Raw genomic sequence first — 24,287 nt, 5'->3', positions numbered from 1 at the left:
TCCAGAAGAGCGACTTCCAGCTCTGGAATGGTTAATGGATTTACTGGCCTAGCGGCAATTCGTTGCCATGCATATTCCAGACATGCTCAATTGGAATGAGATCCGGAGAGCATGCTAGCCACTTCATCCGAGCGATACCCTCAGCATCCAGCATCTCATCCACTAACCGAGCTCTGTGAGGACGAGTATTGTCATCCATGAAAAGGAACGAATTACCAATGGCACCAGCATAGGGAAGAGCAAGAGTTTTCATAATCTCATCCCTATATCTGAGAGCCGTGAAAGAGCCATTTCGGATGATGTGGAGCTCAGTACGCTCACCAATGCTGATTCCTGCCGACACCATCAGTCCACCACCATGATACTGGGATCTTTCTCGCACAAACATGGGATTCTGTCGTGTTCCACAATCTCTCCAGATGAAAACACGTCGATTATCAGGCTCCACACTGAATCGAGATTCGTCAGAGAACAAAACATTGCCCCATTCATTGCGTCCCAACCCACGATGTTCCTCTACCTTCGCTCTTCGATCAACACGGTGTCGTGCAGTTAATGGGACACACACCATAGGCCTACGTGCGTAGAGACCACCTTCTCGAAGGCGATTGCGGACCGTTTGAGTGGATATTGTGCGTCCTGTTGTTGTTCGGAAGGCTTGCGGGAGCAGAGTTGTATTCTGACGCCGGTTTTGACGGGCTGTTAACAAGAGATAACGATCGTCTCTGGCTTTGGTTGCTAGTGGACGGCTCTGTCTTTGTCTTCTTCGAACACTTCAAGTTGTTTGTAATCGATTCCACAATCGGGAAATCACACTTTGTGCCACTCCTATGGCATGTGACACCTCCCGCTGTAACTGACCAGCTTCCAACCTGCCGACAGCTCGCCATGCCAACGATTCTGGCAAATCACGTTGTTGCGCAATTTCACTACGTAGATTTGTGACGCACTAAACACAATGAAAACAAAGGTATCCTGGAGCTGGAATGTATTGGCAGCGCCACACTACAAAATGATATCTGTTAGCGCCACGTCACTGATCACGTGCACAGATGTTTCAAACGGTTCGTTTGCACGTTGGGCCTTCAGGATTTTAATCTGAACTGGACAAGATACAGTGTTCTCACATTATTCGTAAGAAGTTTTACATGTGTTTTCATCTGATTCCCTAATTTTTTTTATCAATATATATATATATATATATATATATATATATATATATATATATATATATATATATATATATATATATATATATATATATATATACATATACATATAGATAGATAGATAGATGTAGATATATATTAGATAAATATACCCATTCTTCGCATCGGTGCAACGACATTGCGCAAATTTTTCTAAAGATTAGATCGTTGATAATCTAAGTAATTTATGTCTTATTAACGAGGAGCAGAAAGTGCTGAAATTGCGCAAATTTCCGCCGCGACGTTGCCAACAACAGGATTTAAGGAATTGTGTGAAATTTTGCATCGAAATGAAATGTATAAAGCTATTCCTTTATGAGATATATTTTATTGCATTCTAATATTTACAAAGCAACATACTTATTTACAGAAAATTTCATTTTACAGTTTGAATGCTTGAAATTTAAATCCTACAGCTTTTAAAAATGTCATACGTGCCTTCTCATAGTTTCTCTGCGAATTCCTGAACTCAGCATACTTCCTCATGACAAACTCGCTCCTTTTGACTTCTGCTGGTCTTTGGGCCTTTGAAATTCCTTTTAATATGGACGTTATTTTCATGGCAGTTTCCGTTTGGATCTCTAACAAAGCAGAAATCACCGTATGAATATCAGGAGCAGGGAAGTAAAATTGACTATTATAATGTCTGTGAAAAGCTTCTGGTCCATTTGTCGTCCGACGCATCGTGGATGGTATAGACGCCCACATGACAGGTGGATACCTAAAATTAATAAAATAAAAAGATCCTTAGTTCATGCACACAATTATTGACAATTTATATAAAACACTAAAACATTTATAACACTAGATTCAAGAAATATTTATAGTCTTGGTCCGTAATTTGTTTACAACTATCAAAACCTGCATTTTAATCTACGTCTTACATGAAGACAGAAGAAAATTTCACTATAATTAAGTTGCATTGAGAGAAAATACCATATCAGCACAACCATTAATGTTGTGTTCAAACTAGGACAACAGTTTTTGCAGTATTAAGAGTTATTGAAGCATGTGCTACTATAGATGAAATTCAAAAGGAAGCTACTTACTTGCAACCGTCTTCTATGTAGTTTTCTAGGACGTAATCGGAAAATTTATGCCCTGTATCATCCGGCGTCATTGATATTAGTTGAGTAAAGGCATCTGATACTTCTGTTGGATGTAAATATGGCAACCCAAAAAATGCCTTTATCCATGAACCTGTAAGAAAAGCAATAATAATAATAATAATAATAATAATAATAATAATAATAATAATAATAATAATAATAATAATAATAATAATTTGTTAGAATAAGCAAGCATTGGGAAAGTAGTGAAATTGATGGATCTTACTGTTGGCTTTATAATTTCTTCATTTCGTACATTATTAGAACAGCAGTTTAACGGAAACGCTTTGTTATCTCTCTGGGAGTGAAGCAAATACACAGTAATTAAAGAACTGAGGCCCTTTTCAGGCCCACAAACCAATTTCAGGTCCAAAACCTTTCTAATGTACACTGTCCGGTAAATATCTTCAGGATAAAACAGTTGAGAATGCTCTAAGAGCATTGCCAGAACGAACTTTAAAAGAATGGAGAGATCTAGCGGGAAGGATAGCTGTAATTGTTCCTAGATGTAAAGGTAAATCTTTTTATCCGCACCCTCTTCTCTTTCTCGCAAAAATTAACAAAATATCATCTCTTTATGACTTATAGTTCTCGAGATATGACTGCTTAAATATCTAGAAATTCGAACTTTTTTAGTCAGTATCACGGGAACGGTAAGTCATAGAGAGATGATATCAGTGTTAATCCCTAATAGAACATTAAACATTTTCGTACTGATATTAATTGATGGCCAGTTGCACAGTGGCCACCGGTTACTATTTGCTACCAAAATATTTACCACCCTTTTAGATATTGACCAACACCAATATGACCTCTCTATGACTTACGGTTCCTCAAATAATGCTCCTTAAATCTCTGGAAATCGGCCATTTTTGGCCAATATCATGGGAACGGTAATTCATAGAGAGACGATATTGGTCTTAATCAATACCTAAGAGGATGGTAAACACTTTGGTAGCAATATTAATTGGTGGCCATTGGCCAAACCAGAACTCTTTAAGTTCGTTGAAAACCGCGGCGAGACACAACATTCGACATGCTGCTTTAGAATTCTAACTGCATGTAGGAGGTACACGTAGATATAAGTTGCTGCATCACTCAAGGGGGCGAGCTTTCTTGCCAAGGGGCCCTATTTATCTCTAATACACTGACCACTCATTCTTGTAACAATTTATACGATAATACCTAGGTAATATATAACAAATGTTTCTCACAGCACCTAAGAACAACTAAGACGCAAATGCAAATCTAAGTATCATTTATAGAAAGGTGAAAGGATAGTTATTAAGATATGTGGTAGACACACCTGAAATATGTATACAAGTGCTTGTTTCTGATTGGCCAAAACTGGAAGATATAGACAAATCTTTATTTCTGATTGGTCGAACGTCTGTTCACGATATTTCAAGAGAACTTCTAGAAATATTTATATATATTGTTTATTTTATATATGTTTGTTTTCCTTACAGTATTTCAAAACTATTTGCTTTCAATAACTATATTCTTACAGTTTTAATCTTACAGTTAGATATGATACGGAAAATGAATGACTGGGACACATTCCCCAGTCACCCTCTCTAACGACGCCATTGCACACATATAATATAGATGACTGAAAATGCTATTGTTATCCATTACTTTGTATTTTTTTTTTTTTTTTTTTTTTTGTTAAAACGACTTGCATTTTGGTGACTGTTTTTATTAGTCGATATACTTATGGTAATGATGGCAACGTTGCACAAGATTTTTTTCGCAATTTCCAATTTTGTTGCCTGCTCATTAAGGCTTTATCTGTGTCAACAGATAAGCGTGGGAAAATTTGCGCAATGTCGGTGCACCCCTTCGCATGAAAGTCAAGGCCTGTGAAAGTATTACCCTCATTTCCGCGACCGCGAAAACTATGGATCTGAGACTAAATCGATCATTTTGGATTACTTTTACATGTCTCGGTATATCCTCCCCTCCCCGCTGATTCTCGGTCCGCATACAATGGTAGCTGAATTTGCAAGTGATCACTAATGAAAGTGTCACCATTCATCTCAGCGACTGCGAAAACTATGGATTTGACACTAATATCGGTCATTGTGGATTACTTTTACATGTTTCGGTATCCCCACCCCCCGCTGACTCCCGGCCCACATACAATGGTAGCTGAATTTGCAAGTGATCACTAATAAAAGTGTCACCATTCATCTCAGCGACCGCGAAAACTATGGATTTGACACTAATATCGGTCATTGTGAATTACTTTTACATGTTTCGGTATCCCCCCCCCCGCTGACCCCCGGCCCACATACAATGGTAGCTGAATTTGCAAGTGATCACTAATGAAAGTGTCACCATTCATCTCAGCGACCGCGAAAACTATGGATTTGACACTAATATCGGTCATTTTGTATTACTTTTACATGTTTCGGTATCCCCTACCCCCGCTGACTCTCGGCCCACATACAATGGTAGCTGAATTAGCAAGTGATCACTAATGAAAGTGTCACCATTCATCTCAGCGACCGCAAAAACTATGGATTTGACACTAATATCGGTCATTTTGGATTACTTTTACATCTCTCGGTATATTCCCCCCCCCCCGCTGATTCTCGGCCCGCATACAATGGTATCTGAATTTGCAAATATCGCTAATGGAAGTGTCACCATTGTTCTCAGCGATCACGAAAAATATGGATTTGACACTAATATTGGTCATTTTGTATTACTTTTACATGTTTCGGTATCCCCGCCCCCGCTTACTCCCGGCCCGCATACAATGGTAGCTGAATTTGCAAGTGATTACTAATGAAAGTGTCACCATTCATCTCAGCAACCGCGAAAGTATGGATTTGACACTAATATCGGTCATTTTGGATTACTTTTACTTGTCTCGGTTTTCCCCCCTCTCCGCTGACTCCCGGCCCACATGCGATTGTAGCTGAATTTGCAAATCATCGCTAATGGAAGTGTCACTATTGATCTCAGAGACCGCGAAAACTATGGATTTGACACTAATATCGGTCATTGTGGATTACTTTTATATGTCTCGATATCTCAACTCCCCCTTCCCGTTGACCCCCGACCCGGTGCCGCATAGCATGAATTTGGAAGTTAATGCGATCGGAGTTTCACCATTGATTTCAGCGACCGCAAAAACTATGAATTCAACACTCATATCTGTTATTTTCTACTACTTTTACATGTCCCGGTAAACAACCCCTGAGACCCCCCTGGTTCGAATTTTGACAAAATCGTTTAACTCTGGTCTGGAGCCTGGACCAATGTATTCGTGACTAAAATTTGGTAACTCTCGGTCAATTTGTCTGGTTCCCAAGCCGGTTCCGGTAAACGCCTCCCCATGAGACTCCTTTGGTTCGAAATTTGAAAACAACTTTTCGTCTTGATCTCGGGCCTAGGCCAAGGTACCCCTGACCAAAATTTGGTAACTCTCGGTCCACTCGTCTGGTCCCCAGGCCGCATACAGACAGACAAACTCACAAACAAACTGTTTATTTTATTTATATTAGACTAGATAGATTCTTGGAAATTATACCAGATTTTCATATTATCTTTCCGAACTAATTTTAAAGACCCGCTCCTACTTATCTTTATATGTATACAGTATATCTATATTTATATCTATGTATGTATATAACAAACGCAGGAATTACCCCATAAATAACACTCCTGGAGGACCCCTTTCTCAAACACTTGTACAAACTTCAGTTTTCAGAGCTCCCTCGTGGCTAAGCGGTTAGAGTACGCGCCTTTAGCGTGGGTGACCTGGGTTCGATTCCCGGCGGGAGCTCATGTGGTTCGGATTCCACGTTAATCAGTAGGTCCACGTCTCATATAGCCTTGCTGCTGAAAGGGACGCTAAACTAAAATCAACTCAACTCAACTCAAACTTCAGTTTTCGTACCGGATGATTACCGAGACCTGGTGGGAAAAAAAACTGCTTTTGCGTTCGAATTAAAAAAAAAAAAAAATAGTTCTCCCCAGATTAGTATTCACTGATAATATTTTTATAAAATTTAAATTTGATGGGTAAATCAGTGGACTTTGAATACATCCACATCGTATCCACTGAGTTTCGAAATTGTGTACCTCCAAACATGAACGGCCGAAGAAAATTTTCTAGGGGAACATCTTCAATGTTTGCTATATTAGTCTGGCATTTAATGTTCATGGTTTGTTATATTACGTATACATTTTCGTGAGCCAGGGAGGTTCATTCTTATCAAACACGGAGATTATGAAGGAGCAGATCTACTGTACAAAATATAATAAAAACATCTCTTTCGGATTTCTATTATCCCGCAGTCCAACCCCGAGACGGAAACATAAGAGATAGGCTTTTTGTTTTTAAACAAGATAACGTGTCTAGCGAATGCTTTACATTGTGAAGATTATATTAGTGAAAATTAAACGAATATAATTTTACAACTTAATATACATATTACTAAATGTTTAGCTCCCCGTTGCTATGTTGTTAGCGATGCGCCTTTCTCGAACGAGGTTTGATTCATGGTAGGAGCTCATGTGTTTCAAATCCGACATTAAACTGTACGTTCACGTCTTGTAGAGCTTTGCTCCTAAAAACGACGCTAAACTATAATCTAATTTAATATTATTAATATTAAAAAATAATGACTTATCAATGTGACGTCAATTTGGCAGTCATCAAATCCATTTTATACTTTCACTTAATCCAGTGGATATTAATATAACAATTACGAGACACACGCGCATATAAATACTCAGAAACAAGCACATACACACGTATACATACACAAATATGAACACTTCAAATCTATTTACATGTGTTGGACTGCACTGCATCAAGTATCTTCTCATGTATCTGCATTTTCTGATTCATCCACAGATTTCTTATTTGTACGCATCAATCATTTTAGCATTTTCGGGAAGGTTCAGGGTTTGTTCTTCATTTAAAGAGTCGGTTCTCTGTATTGGAAACAGAATGAGGGGAGGGTGGGGGAATTTATACTTTATGAATGGATAACATTTTAAGAAATATATACAAAACATGCCGCTTCCGATGCAGCACTAAAGCATTTCTTTTAGCGGTGTACTACTAGTGGTACCCTGGTGATAATACCCCCTCCCCTCTCAAGTTGTAAAGTGAGAAGGGACAGAAACATCCCAGACACTCAGGGTTCAGTTGACAATAATAAAACTATGGGTATTATAAGTAAACATCTTGTGCAGAGTCACGTTTTGCTTATTTTTGAACATTTCTGTGAAATCAACAATACAACAGCGGAAATACTAACTGGTTTTATTACTCCAACCATCGCTTCAACAAGGGATAATTCCCAACGGTCAGTGTTCTCTTTCTCTTTTTCTGTCCTCGTTCTTATTCTCCACATCTTTAATGAAGTAGGGGGCGCCCAACCCCTCGACATTTGGACGTCTTTTCCTCTTGGTTTCGCCACTTGTTGAAGACAATCACCACAGCACTCTTCGAACACCTGACAAGTCCTGCAGTTTCCGAAATTCTCGTGCCGAGTGTTTCTGAGCGAGTACTTTCTTCAAAATATTATTAAAAATTATAGAAAGATTTTCGAGACATTCGAGTCGAGTCGAGATTTTTACCAGCTGTCTCGACTCGACTCGAGTCTCGACTCGAAAATTTGTCTCGACTCGTCTCGAATTTTACAAAGAGTGTCTCGACTCGAATCTCGACTCGAATTCGAGTCGAGTCGAGTCGAGATTCGAGACATGTCTCGACTCGAGCGCATCCCTAAATATAGTGTCAGTGCGTTAATTATTTACAACCAACTATAGCCTTAACATTGTGGAAATTATGCGACGACAGTAAGCTAGCAGACGATCTTGCTGTTCACGTCTCTGGCTGCCGAAGCACGTGTGAGCCGCGGAGTAATACATTTCGCTTTGTTTATGTCTACTTTGTTCTAAGGCTGGAAAGAGTTTACCCATGTTTACACAGTACAAGTAGAAGGGGAGAACAGCCACCCTCAATGAGGTTTTCCTGGGTTTCCCTCATTCACACCGGGCAAATGCCGGGGTGGTTGTACCTAACTTATAGGTCCCAGGCCGCTTCCTTCCTCCCCCAATCCTTTCTTCCTTCTCTTTCCCTGGATAGTGTGTTCGCCGAGGGACGTCATCCCTCAAACGTGACGGGCTAAATGGCCTTAGATGCCGAAAGCCCAGAAATCTAAATCCTAAATCTTTCCTCCTAGAAGGGGAGAAAATAAAACAGGTGATTAGTTTTCGATACCTGAGTGTTGTTAGAAATGATAATATGAAGTGCGAATGTGAAATAAAGACAAGGATAGGAATGACGAAAAGAACCCTTTATTAGGAAGAATGAGCCCTTGAATAAATAGTTAAGTAAAGAGCTCATAAAGTGTTTCGCATGCTGTATTGTACTCTATACGGCAGAAACATGGACATTTCGCAAAAGCGATGCAAAACAATTGAAAGTTTTCGAAATGAGGGTGTGGAGAACATTAGCTAGGCCGAGCAGAAAACGAGTGAGGAAGTGTTAGGAATAGTAGGGGAGGAAAGAACAATTTTAGAGGTAATTTAAAAAAGAAAGAGAAACTGTTTGTGACAATGGCTTAAAAGAGACTGTATCACGAGGGGCGTGCTAGAGGGTATGGTCAGGAAAAAGTGGGTGATGTTAACAGAGGCTACAGTTGATGGACATTACTAAAACGGAAAAATTGTATGTGAAGTCAAAGAATGGTGCATGAAAGCTTCTCAGTTGCGGTAAATGACTGCCAATAATGGCAGAATACCTAAGATGATGACGATGGTGCTTATGCATAGTATAGTTTGGAAGTCTAAATCTGTGGACACAAGTGACCAACTTAAGTACGGCTTTCTATCATATAAAGATAATTACTTTGTTATTAGTCAAAGAAAAATGCATTTCAACAATTTGTTCAAATGTTAGTTGGAAAACAACTTTATTAGACTAGTATATTCTTTTGCAGTTGACAGTACAGTACATATCAAAATTTTTGTAGGGTAATTAGACTAATGGAGCCTTCAATTTCTCTATTCAATGACTAATATAAAAAGGAAATAAATAAATAAATAAAAAGTAAAAAAAAATAAATTATATATATATATATATATATATATATATATATATATATATATATATATATATATATATATATATACAGGGGCGGATCCAGGACGGATTTCTAGGGGAGTTGTAATACTGCTACTTAGAGCTACCTTTAAGAGTTCCAAACTCTGGGATGGGTTTTATTACATATATAAATAAGAAAGTTTCCTCTTCTCAGGGGAGGGGGGGGGGCGATCGACCCCTGGATCCGCCACTGTGGAATTCCACATTTCCAATTCTTAAACATGGTGTAACATTTCCAATTCTTAAACAGAAGTTATTTAGATCATTCTGAATCCTCTAGGCACGAGAAAGTACAAAGAAGAAATAAAAATGAATTCCCGAACTAAAGAATACAAGAAAGTTAAAAAAGAAAATCTAGTTGAAATAACAACCTGTTGCACAACATACATAAAGGAAAAATTGTTGTAATTTCCGGCAAGTTTTCTGTTGTTTCTAACAAAACCAACACAACAGAATAACATAAATTTCCCTCTGAGTTGTTTTTTATATAAACAGTAAAGAATGTCCATTTTTTTTTTTTAAAAAAAGGATCTATTTCAGCCCTTGGTAGAATTCCAACTAATGAATAGAATCACGCCTACTGTTATTTCGTTGTTTTCTTTAACTTGCTAACAATAATAGCTCTTGTTAGTGTTTAGTCTCTCTTTTTCTTATTCACATTTCTTTGACCAAAAATATTTCTATCTAAAGTGTGTTTGTGAAAGATGATACTGTACAAGACAAAGGTGAAGAAAAAGTAAGAATGGTACAGTTGTCAGGAAAAGTGTATGACTCCTCATATGCACTCTTCTTTCATGTACAGGGTTATCTTAAAACGCCCTTGCAACTTTTACACAGATAGGTAAAGTTCAATGAGGTTACGTAACATGCAAATATTAACAGCGGCGGGTTGATTGATATACTCCGTAATACTACTCAATTAATAGTGTTGCGAACCTAGCAGACGGTTTCACCTTAGCTTTGCTGTCAGTCATTCAGTAACTCACCCACTCAGGACTTCTGGGGTTCGACTTATTGTATAATAACTTAGTGAAAAGTTATTATACGCGTATGCTATCGACAATACTAATCCAGTCTTGACGAAATTTGGTATGATAGTAGATGTCATGTAGGTGAGTATGTACTGTACGTAAAATATTATGGTACAGAGATAATTGGTTCTCGAGTTATTGATCACCAAATTTGGGTTTGAACTTAATGAAATGAACAAATTTCACTAAATCACGATCGATAAAACACATCAAATCTTCACCAAACTTGGTATGGTTGGAAAGATTGACGAGCTTTGTATATACTTTTGAGCATAGTATGAAATAATATGGTGTACAGATCTTTAATTTGCGAGTTATTGGCCATCAAAGTTGGATTAAACTTTTGAACTCAGTGAAGTCAAGAAATTTCACTAAAAGCAATTGGCGGAACTCATTCGATCGATCTTGACCAAATGTAACATGGTGGAAGATCTTTATGAGCTTACTATGGATATGAAATACATGAATAAAAAGTAACGACAACATTGTTATGATTCGTATTGATACCTGGCTTTATACACAAAAGAGCACATGTTACATTCCTTCAATGTACTCGCCTTATATCTATACCACTTTCTGCTACACACGTGGGAGGCATCGTACACTGTCAGCTCGTCCATCTCTGTCGATACCCAGTAGGTACCGCTATATGGCACGGATGATGACTTCCCTTATGTCGTAGTTCTTCTTACGAAGTTGTTCCTTCATTTTGATCGTAGTCTCACGGTGGTCGCATGGGCTTACATCAGGTGAATACAGCAGATGTTGCAACATCTCCCACTGTCACCGACCCAGGAGCTCCATCATGGTATTAGCCGCGTAGAAGGACGATGGGAGTTCATGTCAGAACATCCTATTGCTTTCTCCGGAGGGCAAGATGAAGGTGTTGTCGCAAGAAGTTACAACAGTAGGTTGCAACCCATGACAAATCTGTTAATAAGATACAGCATGGTGCAGGATGATACCATGGATATCGTAAGCCATAATGAACATCACTTCCACACCTCACGAACACCATCTGCAGGGCGTACAAGAGAAACCAGACGTTTTCATTCATTGGATTGCCGCTTCAACTGTGGCTCATACGACCAAACCCAGTTTTCGTCCACACTGACAATCCTTCCAAGGAAGTATTCACCCTCCCTCTGGTACCAGTTCAGCAATTATTGTGCAAGTGCATAGCAATGGCACTGCTGCACCTCGGTGATTTGATGCGATATCCAATGCGTTTTATACTGTAGTTTTGTGGAACCCAAGAATATCGTGCAGAATGTGTAGTACTGTTTTGTGACACACGTCTAAGTCCGCTGCTAACTCACGCGCAGTCAATCGGCGATTCGCACGCAGCAGGAGACAATGAGCTGAATTATGTTGTTGGTCGTCTCGAACAGGGTCGATCTTGAATAGCATCCATGCCTTCACGAAACACACTTTCACCACATGCTTCACGAAGCCTTTGAAAACATTGTTGTGCACTGCAACCACGTGTCACTTCAATCTTGATCCACGCACGTTGTTCATCTGTCCAAAAACACATTGTTATAGCGCATCCACTTTTGTCCTCTGTTTCACAGCACTGCTGCTCTTGACTGAATAACAAGTAATCGTTACCACTCGCCACACTTTCTCGTCTTACATTCCCTTATTATCTACGGAACTCTTGTAATGCTGAGACATATCTCCCTGAAGTGAGAATAGTTGCTACTACTTTTTTCTAACATATGTATTATGTTATGCAGATATTTGACCCTGTCAGTCCTGCAACAGAGACTAACCTTGGTATGCTTTTGTCAGCAAAATTTCCTTTCTCCAAGTTGTAAATAATTATCTTGTGTATTGATTGATTAGTCATAATGTAGTACCTAAACCTTTTACTCCCTTCCTAAAAATTCACTATTGATTACGGACTACACATGAACTACTTACGTAGACAGCTATAGTATAGTATAATAAATGTAGTATACAATTTTATTTATATAACTTCTTTTTATCATTGTTTCTACTTCGAGCCTCGTTTATAAGGAGTATGTATCATCCATTAGCATTTTCATTGCAGGAACAAATAGCCTTCGCGGTGACATCTCCATTAAAGACCCCAATCAATTAAAAAAATCATTAACTGCTTTTTGATTTTCACTAAAACTTTAAGTGACTTTATGCCAGCATATAGTTAATAAATGCAGTAATGACTCTATTATTCAGTAAGTAAAAGAAAACACGTCTGTCGAAAGTGAATGGTGTGCAGATGCGACGTTGTCAGATTTTGCTTCTTTCGTGTACAGGCATAACGTCAAACATTAATGCGAGAAATTAAGATATTGATGAACAAATTCGATCTTACAAATTTATTAACGCTATTGTGACATATATCATAAAGATGAACCTTTGAAATTGCTTTCTCCTAATCCAGGAACAAAGATATTAGACAACGTCGCAAAATTTGCATTGGATATTGTGACAAGGCCGTCAGGAGGGTTGAGTTGGACTGTAGAAATCCACTTTCTTTATATAATCTTGTTTTCTTTTGAAAAAACAATATTTCTACATATTCAAAACTTTTAAAATCAGTTTAAATATTTTTCTGTTTCGGATTTTTCTGCTAACCTGAACAACAACAACAATAAAAAAAATGCATAATATGATAAATGTGGATAGTTCGTACGATCTTTTCCCCGAGCGTCAGCCGAGAATAATACATTTTTTGTCCATTCTTCTATGTTCAACGGATAAAATGACAAAATATTGATTGTCACACTTGATCGCGTGCTTCCATTAAATTAATATTATTTTCAAGGGGTCTCTGAGACTCTTTGAATCCTTAACAATTTTAACGGTAGTTTTTTAAAAATATTTTTCTCTATCAAGTGAAAAGTTCATATAGTCCTACATATATGTATATACTGTATATACTCTGAATTGTGTCCATTAATTATATAAATGGATGCTGTTAGTCCCATTGAAGAGGAACATTATACTTTATATTTTCTACACCAAACTTCCGCATATTACAATATTCCTTAAAGGGGATATACTTAGTTAATATTTTTCGCATTCAGGATATATATTTATGCTTCTATGTAGCGAAAAGTTAACACGGGTGCTGTGCGTGCTTTAGATTCAATTTTCGACTGGAATATTAACGAAGATTAATACTTGTAAACTTTATTTTTTGTGTTCTACAAGCAGAAATCGAACCAGTGATCACGCTCTAGTTACTAGACCAGCTGACAGGGCCATGAATGCGAACGGTGTCTTCCCACTTGCGACAGTCCTATTAGCGACAGGAACTGTTAACTGTCCTATGAGCGACCGATTCGATCTGTTAGCTGCTTTATGGGTCACCGATTCGTTCATACTAAGATAATGGAAGAAGATAAGGTTCTCTCTTCTTTAAATTGTTTCATGCTAATGTGATTTAGAACCTAACAAAATGTACTATGAAAAATTTCTCTCTACCTGAATTTAATACGTAAGAATGCTCTCATTACATTAACAATCTTTTATATGTTTTTCCTAATATTATATTTTTGATTAATTTCTATGAATACATTGACTCTATCAAGGGGAAAACTAATTAAATATTTAGAGTAGCTCCGCCTTTGTTTATGATTCTAATACAATTCAAATTTTAATATTAAAATGATACGGAGCATAAGTTTCAATTGAATATGTTTATGGCATAAGAAAGAAATCAGAAAGAGGTAGGGGCGTCCGAAGAAAATTTTCTAGGGAGATGCATCTCCATGGTTGCTGTATCACGTCTGATATATCTGGTATTTAATATACGTGGTTTGCTATATTAAGTATACATTTTTGTGAGCCAGAGGGGACGATCCCTGCCTTCCCATCGGGCGCCCATGGAAAAAGGTGTTCACCATTTGATTATATCCAAAAAATCTAAAAACACGGTGTGTTCGAAGAAATTATTACACAAGTTACAAATCTCTCGCAGGACTTAACAGTTCGTCTAGTTATAAGGAATTATTTCAGATCGCTACACGACAAGCTTTTATGTATAAGTCAAAACAAGGGGGGAAGGCAAATTAAGCAATTAGTTTACGTTTTAGTAGCTTACAATAGGGGGAAGGTAGTTTAAAGAGTTTATTTACCTTTTGGATTGTTTAGAGTGAACTGCATTGTAATTGATGGGATTGGTTGAGAATAGCCAATTAGATGTAAGGGATCTCAAAAGCTGTCTTCTATCATTGACATTTTTGTTTCATTTTATTCATAGAGTCTTAGGAAGTCTAAAAAGTAGATAGTTGGCGAAACTGTTACACGTTTAAGTTTTTCAAAATAAAATATATTACTGTGCTTAGTGAGTAATTAGATTTGAATCAAATTAAGTACATAAAACAGAGCTTTTGAAGAAAGGGGACATTACAACTGGATTTTTAATAATTACATAAGAATATGCTTTTCATGGAAATATCCTTGTTGTCTCGTTAAGTTATTTGATATGTTCTATGTTAAATCTAACTCAAAATTAAAATAAATTTTATTTGCACTCACAGTAGAGGAAAAATATAATTGACGAACAGTATCACTGGCATGTACATATTTCATACCATGGTTGTTCCGGCGCTAATAACGCCAGAGGCAAACATATTTTAGGAGAAGGAATCATATCATCTTCCATCATCTCAATGTAAATGAATCGGTCGCTCATAGGACAGATAACAGTTCCTATCGCTAATAGAACTGTCGCTTCTGGGACTAATTCAATGCGAACGAATCAAAAGTGAAAGAACTATGACTAGTTCCCAAAGATCAGCTTATGGCTTATTGGTTGGATTGCCATTCAGCATCGAGGCTATACAGAGACATGGATCTACAGTTTAAAGGTTGAATCCGAACCACCAGAGTGCTTCAAACTTTTGAAAGGTTTCCCATTGGGAATCCAACACAAGACCTCATGCACTAAGACCTCATGCACGTGTTAGTCACTATACGAGGGGAGTGCTAGATTATCGCTTATGTCACATGATCATACCCTCTATCCTTTCCATGGTGATACAACTGCAGTAACCATCAATAATAAATTTCCCTCTAACAAAACATAATCTTTGAGTTAAAGTTATATACTCTTTTCGGTCAAAATATTTCTGGTCACCCTAGTTGCAGGTAATTTATATGAAACTCGAGGTAATGCCAATGTGAATTGCTCCTTTATTACGCACATTCTTGAAGTAGTTTGACTGTAGTTTTTCTCGTGAAAGATTAAATGAAATACGTAGCTTTGTTTCCCATGAATATGCCAAGTAGATTAAGGAGACATAATTTTGAGGGGTAGATAGATTGGTTTAATCGTTATAACTATAAACAGAGTTTTCTCGGTAAAATTCGAAGCAAACATCCTAAGAAAACACCTGTAAAATATTCATAAAGTATGCAAGCTACCGATTGTGTATAGATTTATAATATGCTTGCAAATGTGTGCCATACGAGAAACAAGTACGAAAAACACCCACTAACCTATGTTAGGTAGTCACCACAAGCAAGATTTCTATTTATTGTGGCTCAGTGTAGGACGAAGGAAGTGGGCCCACTCTATAGCGCTAGGGTGCGTCGTAGGAAGCAAACACGAAGAGATGTTGGTATGCGCGTAAACTGAAATTACTTTTCGAGCTATATATATACAGAGAGAAAGAGAGATATGATCAGAGATTAGATCTCTAGACACATATTTAATATATGAGTAGAGATCCAAATATACAATAAGAGTCCGTCCATATATAAATTGATTGCATGTATTGTCTTTTCTATTAAATTTAGTCTTGATTCCTTCAATAATCGTTTTTTATGGTTTGCATTTCTTATTTCGTGTAGATTCACTTCCGGAGGCTTAACCGTTATAACTATAAGCACAGTATTTTCTCGGTAAAATTCGATGCGAACGCACTAAGAAAAAAACACCTATGATCCTTCACAGGTATGGGATGTATAGATTTATAAACTTGAAAACATTACCATAAGAGTGACAAATGCGGAAAACGCACAACAACTTGTGCTATGTGACGTCTAGCAGCAACATGTCTATTTATTCCGGTTCAAGACAGGACGAAGAAAGTGGGTCCAAAAGATAGCGTTGTGGTGCGTTGTAGGGAGCAGTACGAACTGATATGGGTATGCGTGTAAACTACAATTTCCTTACGTAGTATAGTCACTACAATAATCATCTTCCTCATCCGTAACCGGCTTCAGGTGGCTATAACTTTTTCTTAAATTTATTTTGGGTATTTATGGACGAAATCTGCTAGCTCAGCCATTATTACAAATTCCACTATCTACACAATACAGTGTTCAGGCATTGCATACTTCCCTGGTTGCGCATCATGACTCAGTAGATTGCATATATATATATATATATATATATATATATATATATATATATATATATATATATATATATATATATATATATATATATATAAAGGAGAATAGAATGAAAAACGCAAGAGCGCCATTAAAACTCTGTTTTGTTTTCTAGGCCTTTGGAAATTTTGCAGACAGAGTCCATGGCGTCTTTCCGAGGTGGTAATACGTAGGAGTACCGCAGATGGGGTTGGAGCTGAGTAATGGCTGATACAATATAGCAGCACCACTACAAAGTTGCACCAGGGAGGAACGGCGTAGAATTATGCGATTTTTATGGAGTGAAGGTGTGAAACCGGTTGATATTCATCGGAGAATGAAGACGCCTGTCTGTCACAGAGGCAAGTCTACAAGTGGTGCGAGAAATTTACAGAAGGTACGACTTTATTGACTGATGTGCCCTGGCCGGGTCAAGCTCATTGAGTTGTGCCAGATCGGCAGGAAAACCGGCGTGCTCCCTGGTTGAAATGACTTCCTTGGTGAATATGAGCTTCAGTTCAGTACAGCACACAGTGCATGACGAACTCCACTATAGAAAAGTGTCAATCAGGTGGATTCCTCAACAGCTGATGCAGGAACTGAAAAATCGTCGGTTGATACATGTCAAGAGCTGTTGAGGCGTTGTGAAAAGGAAAATAAGGATTTTCTAGGTCACATTTTCATCGGAATGAAAGTGGGTGCACCAGTTTCAACCGGAGACGAAAGTGCAAGCAAAGAATGGCAACATTCGTCTACGCGGAAACCAAAGAAGTTTCGCATCCAGCCCTCTGCAGGAAAAGTCATGTTGACTTTATTCTTGGATAAAAATGGCCCTATTCTGGAACAGTACATGCCTCCACGTACCACAGTGACTAGTGCCACTTACACCGGTGTTCTCAAAAAACACTTGAAGCCAGCAATACGCAGAAAGTCAAGAGGATTTCTAGGTCTATGTGTTTTTCTTCAACATGATCGCGTCCTCAATCGGCTCGTGCAACCATAAAAGCCGACGACGACCTACATTTCAAGTGCCTCCCACATCCACCATTCTCGCCAGATTTGGCACCGTCAGATTTAGGCTACACATCTTTGGCCCACTAAGGATCACCTTGGATGGCAGAAGTTCAAATCTGATGAAGTAGTCCAATTGACGGTGTACAGTGGCTATAGCTTCAAGTAAATAAATTTTTCTCACGAGGTACGGAAGTAGTTCCTATCCGATTGCGTAAATGCATTGAACTAGGAGGGAGCTATGTAGAAAAATAGTATACAAGCAAACATTCTCCCTGAAGTAAAATAGTGGAAGAAAATTACTTGCTATTTGCATTTCTTCTTCGTATATATACTTCACATTGGCATTATATTTAGTTCATATGAAGATTAACTAAGAATACAGTTTAGTTTTCACTATGAATATATTTGTATCTAATTTTGTATTTAACTTCTTATTTAAATCCTCTCGTGATTCCTCGTCTGCGAGCACATTCAGTTATTCAAGATTACGCTACTCTCAGTTGTATAACATTTGCTTTTCTTTTTTCTGGTACGAAACCATGTAAAGCATCGAAAAATGTGGCCTGTCCATTTTGAATTTCGCATCAAAAGAAGGAAAGTGCCTTTTTTTTTCTGTTTGCTGTAAGTTCAGATATAGCGTGCTGACATTGCTTACTGTCATTTAGAGTGACGTCATTAACACTTAAGTTCTACGAAATACGTAAATAGTTTCTGTATATGCAGCCATTGCATAAAAGAGGCTTTAAAGAGTTCATCCCAACCGGGATATTTATAATTCTATTCAATTTTCTACTTTTCTATTCAAGACGACAGGCACGCGAGCACAGAAATATCGAGGATAGCTACTTAAAAATCCTCAAGGTTGTCTGGAGGTACTCGCGGGATCCCCGATGGCCTTTCCTGCTAGTCTAGTTCCTAGAACGCTGGCCTTTGGTGTACAGAGTCCCGGGTTCGATTCCCTACGAGAGGGCCTTAAAATATAAACGCGTTACGGTGCTTCGTGTTCTCCTTAAAAATTGTAGTCTACGTCTCATACAGCCTTGGTGCTGAAGAGGAATGCTGAACTCCAACCAACCAACAAAATCAATTGCTGATAGTTTTCACCTCTATTTTGAATTTCGCTTTTCTCAGATCGCCCGACTATACCACACCGTTAAGACCTCGCAACCGGTACTGGTAGAAATCAGAAAAAATGGCATAAAAATGATGTATGCCTAATTAACGCTTTTTCAGAGAAATAGAACCAGGCAATGCTATTTTTTGTGTGTATTTGTTTATAGCACATGTTAAAGCGAAAACCCGTTTCCTTTTTATTGTCTTTTTTTTTTTTTTTTTTTAATGTAAAGACGTTGTCGTACCACATGTAAAGCATATACAATGTAAGAAAAGAAGTAAACATTTGTGTGACACGCAAATGCATTTACTCATCACACTATATACGTAGGCCAACATAATACTTTCACTACATACGTATCGCAAGACAGTTTCCTCTATTTAGATATGTGATAAGAAATAGAGCACCACTGAAGAGGAAAACGTAAAGTAATAATAAAAGTCGCGGTCTGCGACAGGAAAAACAAGGCTACTGGGAATTTGTGGAAGTAGATCTATATGGCCTAACGGTACTTCCTTTTTATCACGAAGTTCTGTTTCTGCCCTAGGTTTACTAATTACACCTTCATATATCTGTATCGTTCAGTCAGAGTTGCCAACACACGAACGATAAATTATCATTTTCAGGTTATTCGTTACTTAGCGACTGCAAAAATTTAGTTCCAGGATAGCAATGTCCGATGAGGGGAATGCTATATGCAAACATTTTCAGCAAAACCCGCCAGGTTTGCATGATAGTCCACGAATGGGCGGTTTCCAACCTCTTTAATTTAGCCTACGCTATGATAAACCTTGTTTACAGATTGTAACTCTATATCGATAGAACATTTTTACTTAACAACTATCTGTACGTGTAATACCACCTCTAACAGCACCAATTGCGACGCTAGAGGGGGAAACGGGGTGGCCGGTTCCCTTCCGACTGCCCGTCACACGTTATATTGTAGGCATAAAACTATTATTTTTGGTATGCAAAAAGTAGCTGCCGCTCCAAAAATGTCTCTGCCCCAATTGCCCCTTCTCTCACCAAAAAAAAAAAAAAAAAAAAACGCGTCGTCCTTGAGGAGCAACATACTAGGCCAAACAATGGGTAACTGTAAGCTAGCCAACTGCCGATTATGGCCCTACTTCGTAATTGTCAGCTTTGCCGACCACTTGCTTGTCAACCCCATAGGAAGTTTGAAACCAACGTAATCCCTACGAAAGAAGTAAAATAGCTATTGGAAAATGTTGGATAAATGACGGCGAATTGTTGGCTGGTCATTATACTTTCAGGTTTTCTTCCAGAAAATTTTGCCCGTAAACAAGGGTTATCAAAATGTAAGGAGGACCTGGAACAGTATTTACTAAAGAATGTACTCTGCATAAGAATGATATGCAATCGAAATAAACCTTAGCTCCAGGCAAGATCAGTTGGTCAATTGCAAGGATCCAAAACTTCCAGGATGTATGCCTGGAACAAACATTGTATACTTTAAACTACATTAGTCAACAAATTTTTAACTTTTATTTTGCAATTATAAATTCCCAGCCATCCTGATCATTATTAACCTACGTTGGGGCTACCAAGGGTACTTACTGCTAGGATCTCAAAATAAAAACAAAAATAAATAAACTCTGCTAAAGACAGTAAAGAGAATCACGCGAGATCATAGGTGTAGCTTGTGCACAAAGAAAACAAATTTAGGACTTGTGCCTTTTTAATGCCTTTGTAGCTTTGCAATACAATCGTTTGACTGTAGTTTTTCTCGTGAAAAAAAATGAAATCACTTGACTCTTTAAATGCCCAAATGTTTCTAAAAGAATATAAATTCCCTAAATGACAGTGCTGAAAATTTCTGAATATAGCTATGTAGTATAAAAAAAGCAAATTGCATAGAAATTATACACACACAAAGTGTTCATAATTGTTACAAACAAATACTTCGAAGTGCACATAATCTATAACAAGAGCACAATGTTCTTAAATTCATCAATAACTTCATACATCTACATCAATAAATGAAGATCTTTCCTGTTCCAAAAACAAGAGCAGGGCCTCCAATCTATCCTGCTTTTCAGATGCTCTTAATTTACTTTTAACTTGAGTAAGCTTGGAGAAAGCTCTCTCACACGTGCAGCTTGTGACAGGTATAGAAGGGAAGTGTTGTATTACAGAGTGGAATACAGTAAATATATTCTTTCTATCTTCTTTCTCCAACCACTGAAACCACTCCTGTAGCGTAACTGAAGAACTTCCCTTAGGTACAGACGACTTTCCTGTCAAAAGTCTTACTTCTGCTGCCAACTCGTTGCCTGACAACTTGAATTTTCAGCTAAGAGAGTTATTTCTTCATCCTTTACATTCAAATCAATCAGATTTCCCACGGTACTGATGACCCCTCATCAATACCACAAACAACTGATTCTAAAAGAGGATAATAACAAGAAAGTCTTCTCTTCCTTTGTTTCATATAGATACTGGGCGTTGTCTAGTCTCTTTGCGATTTTGCGCTTCTTCATTGGAGGAATTTAAATCTCCAGACTATTATAAATCTTAAAAGCTTCGTTGTAAAGTTTCATGAATTGAGATGAGTTTCTAAAGGATTTCACAGAATCGCGAAGCGATCTGGCACTGATACAGCCGAAAATAGATTTACATCTGGGTTTTGAAATAACTTGCTAACCTTCACGATCATTTGTAGGACTGGATGTAGCATTGTAAGACAAAAGGCGAACTCAAACGATCTGGCTTGTTTTAGTCCATTCTCTTTACCCCTCACATCACCCTGATGACTGGTTTTGGGTGATTTCTTCCAAAGCCAAAATAATTGCAGAGTAGTTCCTTTTCACTAAAGAAACAGCCTCACCACGGCACGGCCGTCTCGCTGTTCAAAAGACTTTAGTGTTTCCATAGACTAATTTCCTGGGGTACACTTTCAAAAACTGCATGCCTTGACGAACTACCTTCAATGAAACAGTAAAGGACCAGGTTTGGTTGGTAATCCTAATTTCACTCTTACATCAAATTCTGTTCTGTTCTGTTCAAACACCGCGCTACTCCGAACGGCCTTCAGTCGTCGTCTGTACATATGTACTGTATTTTTAGACTTTCATATCACAACAGTGCAACCGTAAACAAATGTAAACAAAGCTGTCGGGATTAGTCAGGTCATTCAGGGATGTACAGTATGAAGTACAATACGTACTGTAATTGCTAGAGTCAGGCGTGCATTGACAAGATGTCGTTGAGAAGGAAACACGTTACTCCAACTTCAGAAGACAAGTGCGAAATTATTAAGAGACTGGACAATGGAGAAAGTATAGGAAAACTTGCTTCAGAATACAGTGTTGGAAAATCGACAGTGTTTGACATTAAAGGGAAGAAAGATAAGATAATTTCTCACCCGGAATGTGGCCCAGGATAGAGACAAACTTTGGAAATGACTGAACACGTGGATTTAACAAGCACTTTACACATGGATAGTGCAGCAGAGGGCCAAAAATAACATGCTAAATGGTGACATTATCGCAGAGGCTAAATTATTATTATTATTATTATTATTATTATTATTATTATTATTATTATTATTATTTTACAGAGAAATGATGGGCAGTGATAAATACTGTCAGTAAATTTATGTAAGTATTTTAAGCTTGTTTCGGGTGTTTTTTTTAACATTCCTTAGCAATCCGAACTTTTTGATAATCCGAACAGCTCGAGCAAACAAATATTCGGATTAGCGACGTTAAACTGTAGTTGATTGTAAGAATGAAAGGTAAGGCGATTGTTTTTAGCAAATATATTACTGTAAACATTGTTGTTATACGTGTTATTTCCCTGTATTAGCCTATATCAGTTTTTAATTTCGGGCGTTCAGGAAAGAAAAGAATCAATTTCCACATTTTCACAAAAAATAGCTAGGGTAAGTTCTAAACCCAATATTGAGGAAGAGTGTTGGAATTTGAAGTATACTCAACGAATTTAATATTTCAAATAATGCGTACTTTTAATAATTTTGTCCTGGGAAAAGAAAAGAATGATCGTGCTTATTTTTTCTCTTATTGGAATATCTGTCTTTAATTCTCTTTGATAAAGTAGCCCATTAGGGTGTACCTGGGCTCACCCGGCTCACTCCGTGGCTGCGCCTATGTGCGAGATATATACATGGAATGTGGCATATGGATAGACACCGTTACCCGTAAAGATGTTAACGGATTGGCTCTTTAATCAACTCAGCCGGTCTAGCTATCTATTGCACGGACGGACGGATGGACGTACTAACATCACAATCATACAATCTCACTGTGAAACCCTAATAAAGTTTTTTAAAAAAAGTTTGGCGTACAGAACTTCATATGAAGAGTGGTTCGGATAAAGCTGAAGTCTCACCCCTCATCCATTAGAGCTTCAAGCCTAGTTATATACAAGTATAAAAAGTGTACTATTTTTAATCGTAAGAAAAAGTTAAGACATCTATACGCTATTATTAATAAATTTGAGCATGTTGGTAAACGGTTTGGTACGTACACCGGATTGGAAATCACTAGTTTAGGAGATAGGAACAAGTCCAGAAATACATGCAAATTGAACACTGCATTAGATCATCAACGTGCACAGGAAAGGGTAGGTCAAGTAAATTTTATACATACTAGCTAAACCTGAGCTATCAATAAACACATCGCATCATTCTAATATGAGCATTAATGTCTTTCCTACTTCCTCACTGTGTCTCCGTACATGCAACTTGACGGACACAAGTGAAGTACAGGAGGGCTCACAAAGGGAATTGTTATAGACAAGCTTGTAAACGTAGTTTTTTTAATATATAAATGCTCGGATGAGTTTGTGGCAAAGTTGTAGAACTGATAGATGACGTCAAATGGAAATATTTTTTTCCCCTTATAAATCCATATCCGAGTACAACTTATTGCGGCTCTACCCTCCTTTGAAGTAACCGGCATGCAATAGGTTTTGACAGTCACATTAAAGCAAAGAGCCTGCAGTGTTTGTCAACCAGCTATACACAACTCTTCTACTGGTTGCCTAACACAAGGATATCAACCATGGCAACGCGCTAGTGATAATGTTAATTGTATGGGCTAAAACGATCCCTGAAACAGGAATATAATGGCTTTTTTTTTAATTGATTACACTAAATGCGAAAGCAGCGTCTTTCTAGAGCATGTGGTTTTCGAGGTCTCGTTGTTGAAAAGAATTAGCCACAAACATTTAAATTTAGTATTTTAATATATGGACTAGTCTTTGGCTAATTAGGGGCTTAGCTAATCGAAGTAAAAGTCGTGGAGATTCTTACGAAGATTAAGAAACAGTTTTCAATTT

Source organism: Thermobia domestica, chromosome 12 (assembly GCF_964235325.1).
Source record: "Thermobia domestica chromosome 12, izTheDome1.hap1.1, whole genome shotgun sequence".
NCBI lineage: Eukaryota > Metazoa > Arthropoda > Insecta > Zygentoma > Lepismatidae > Thermobia > Thermobia domestica.
The sequence above is the reverse complement of the archived record's forward strand: the minus strand, read 5'-3'. Positions refer to the sequence as shown.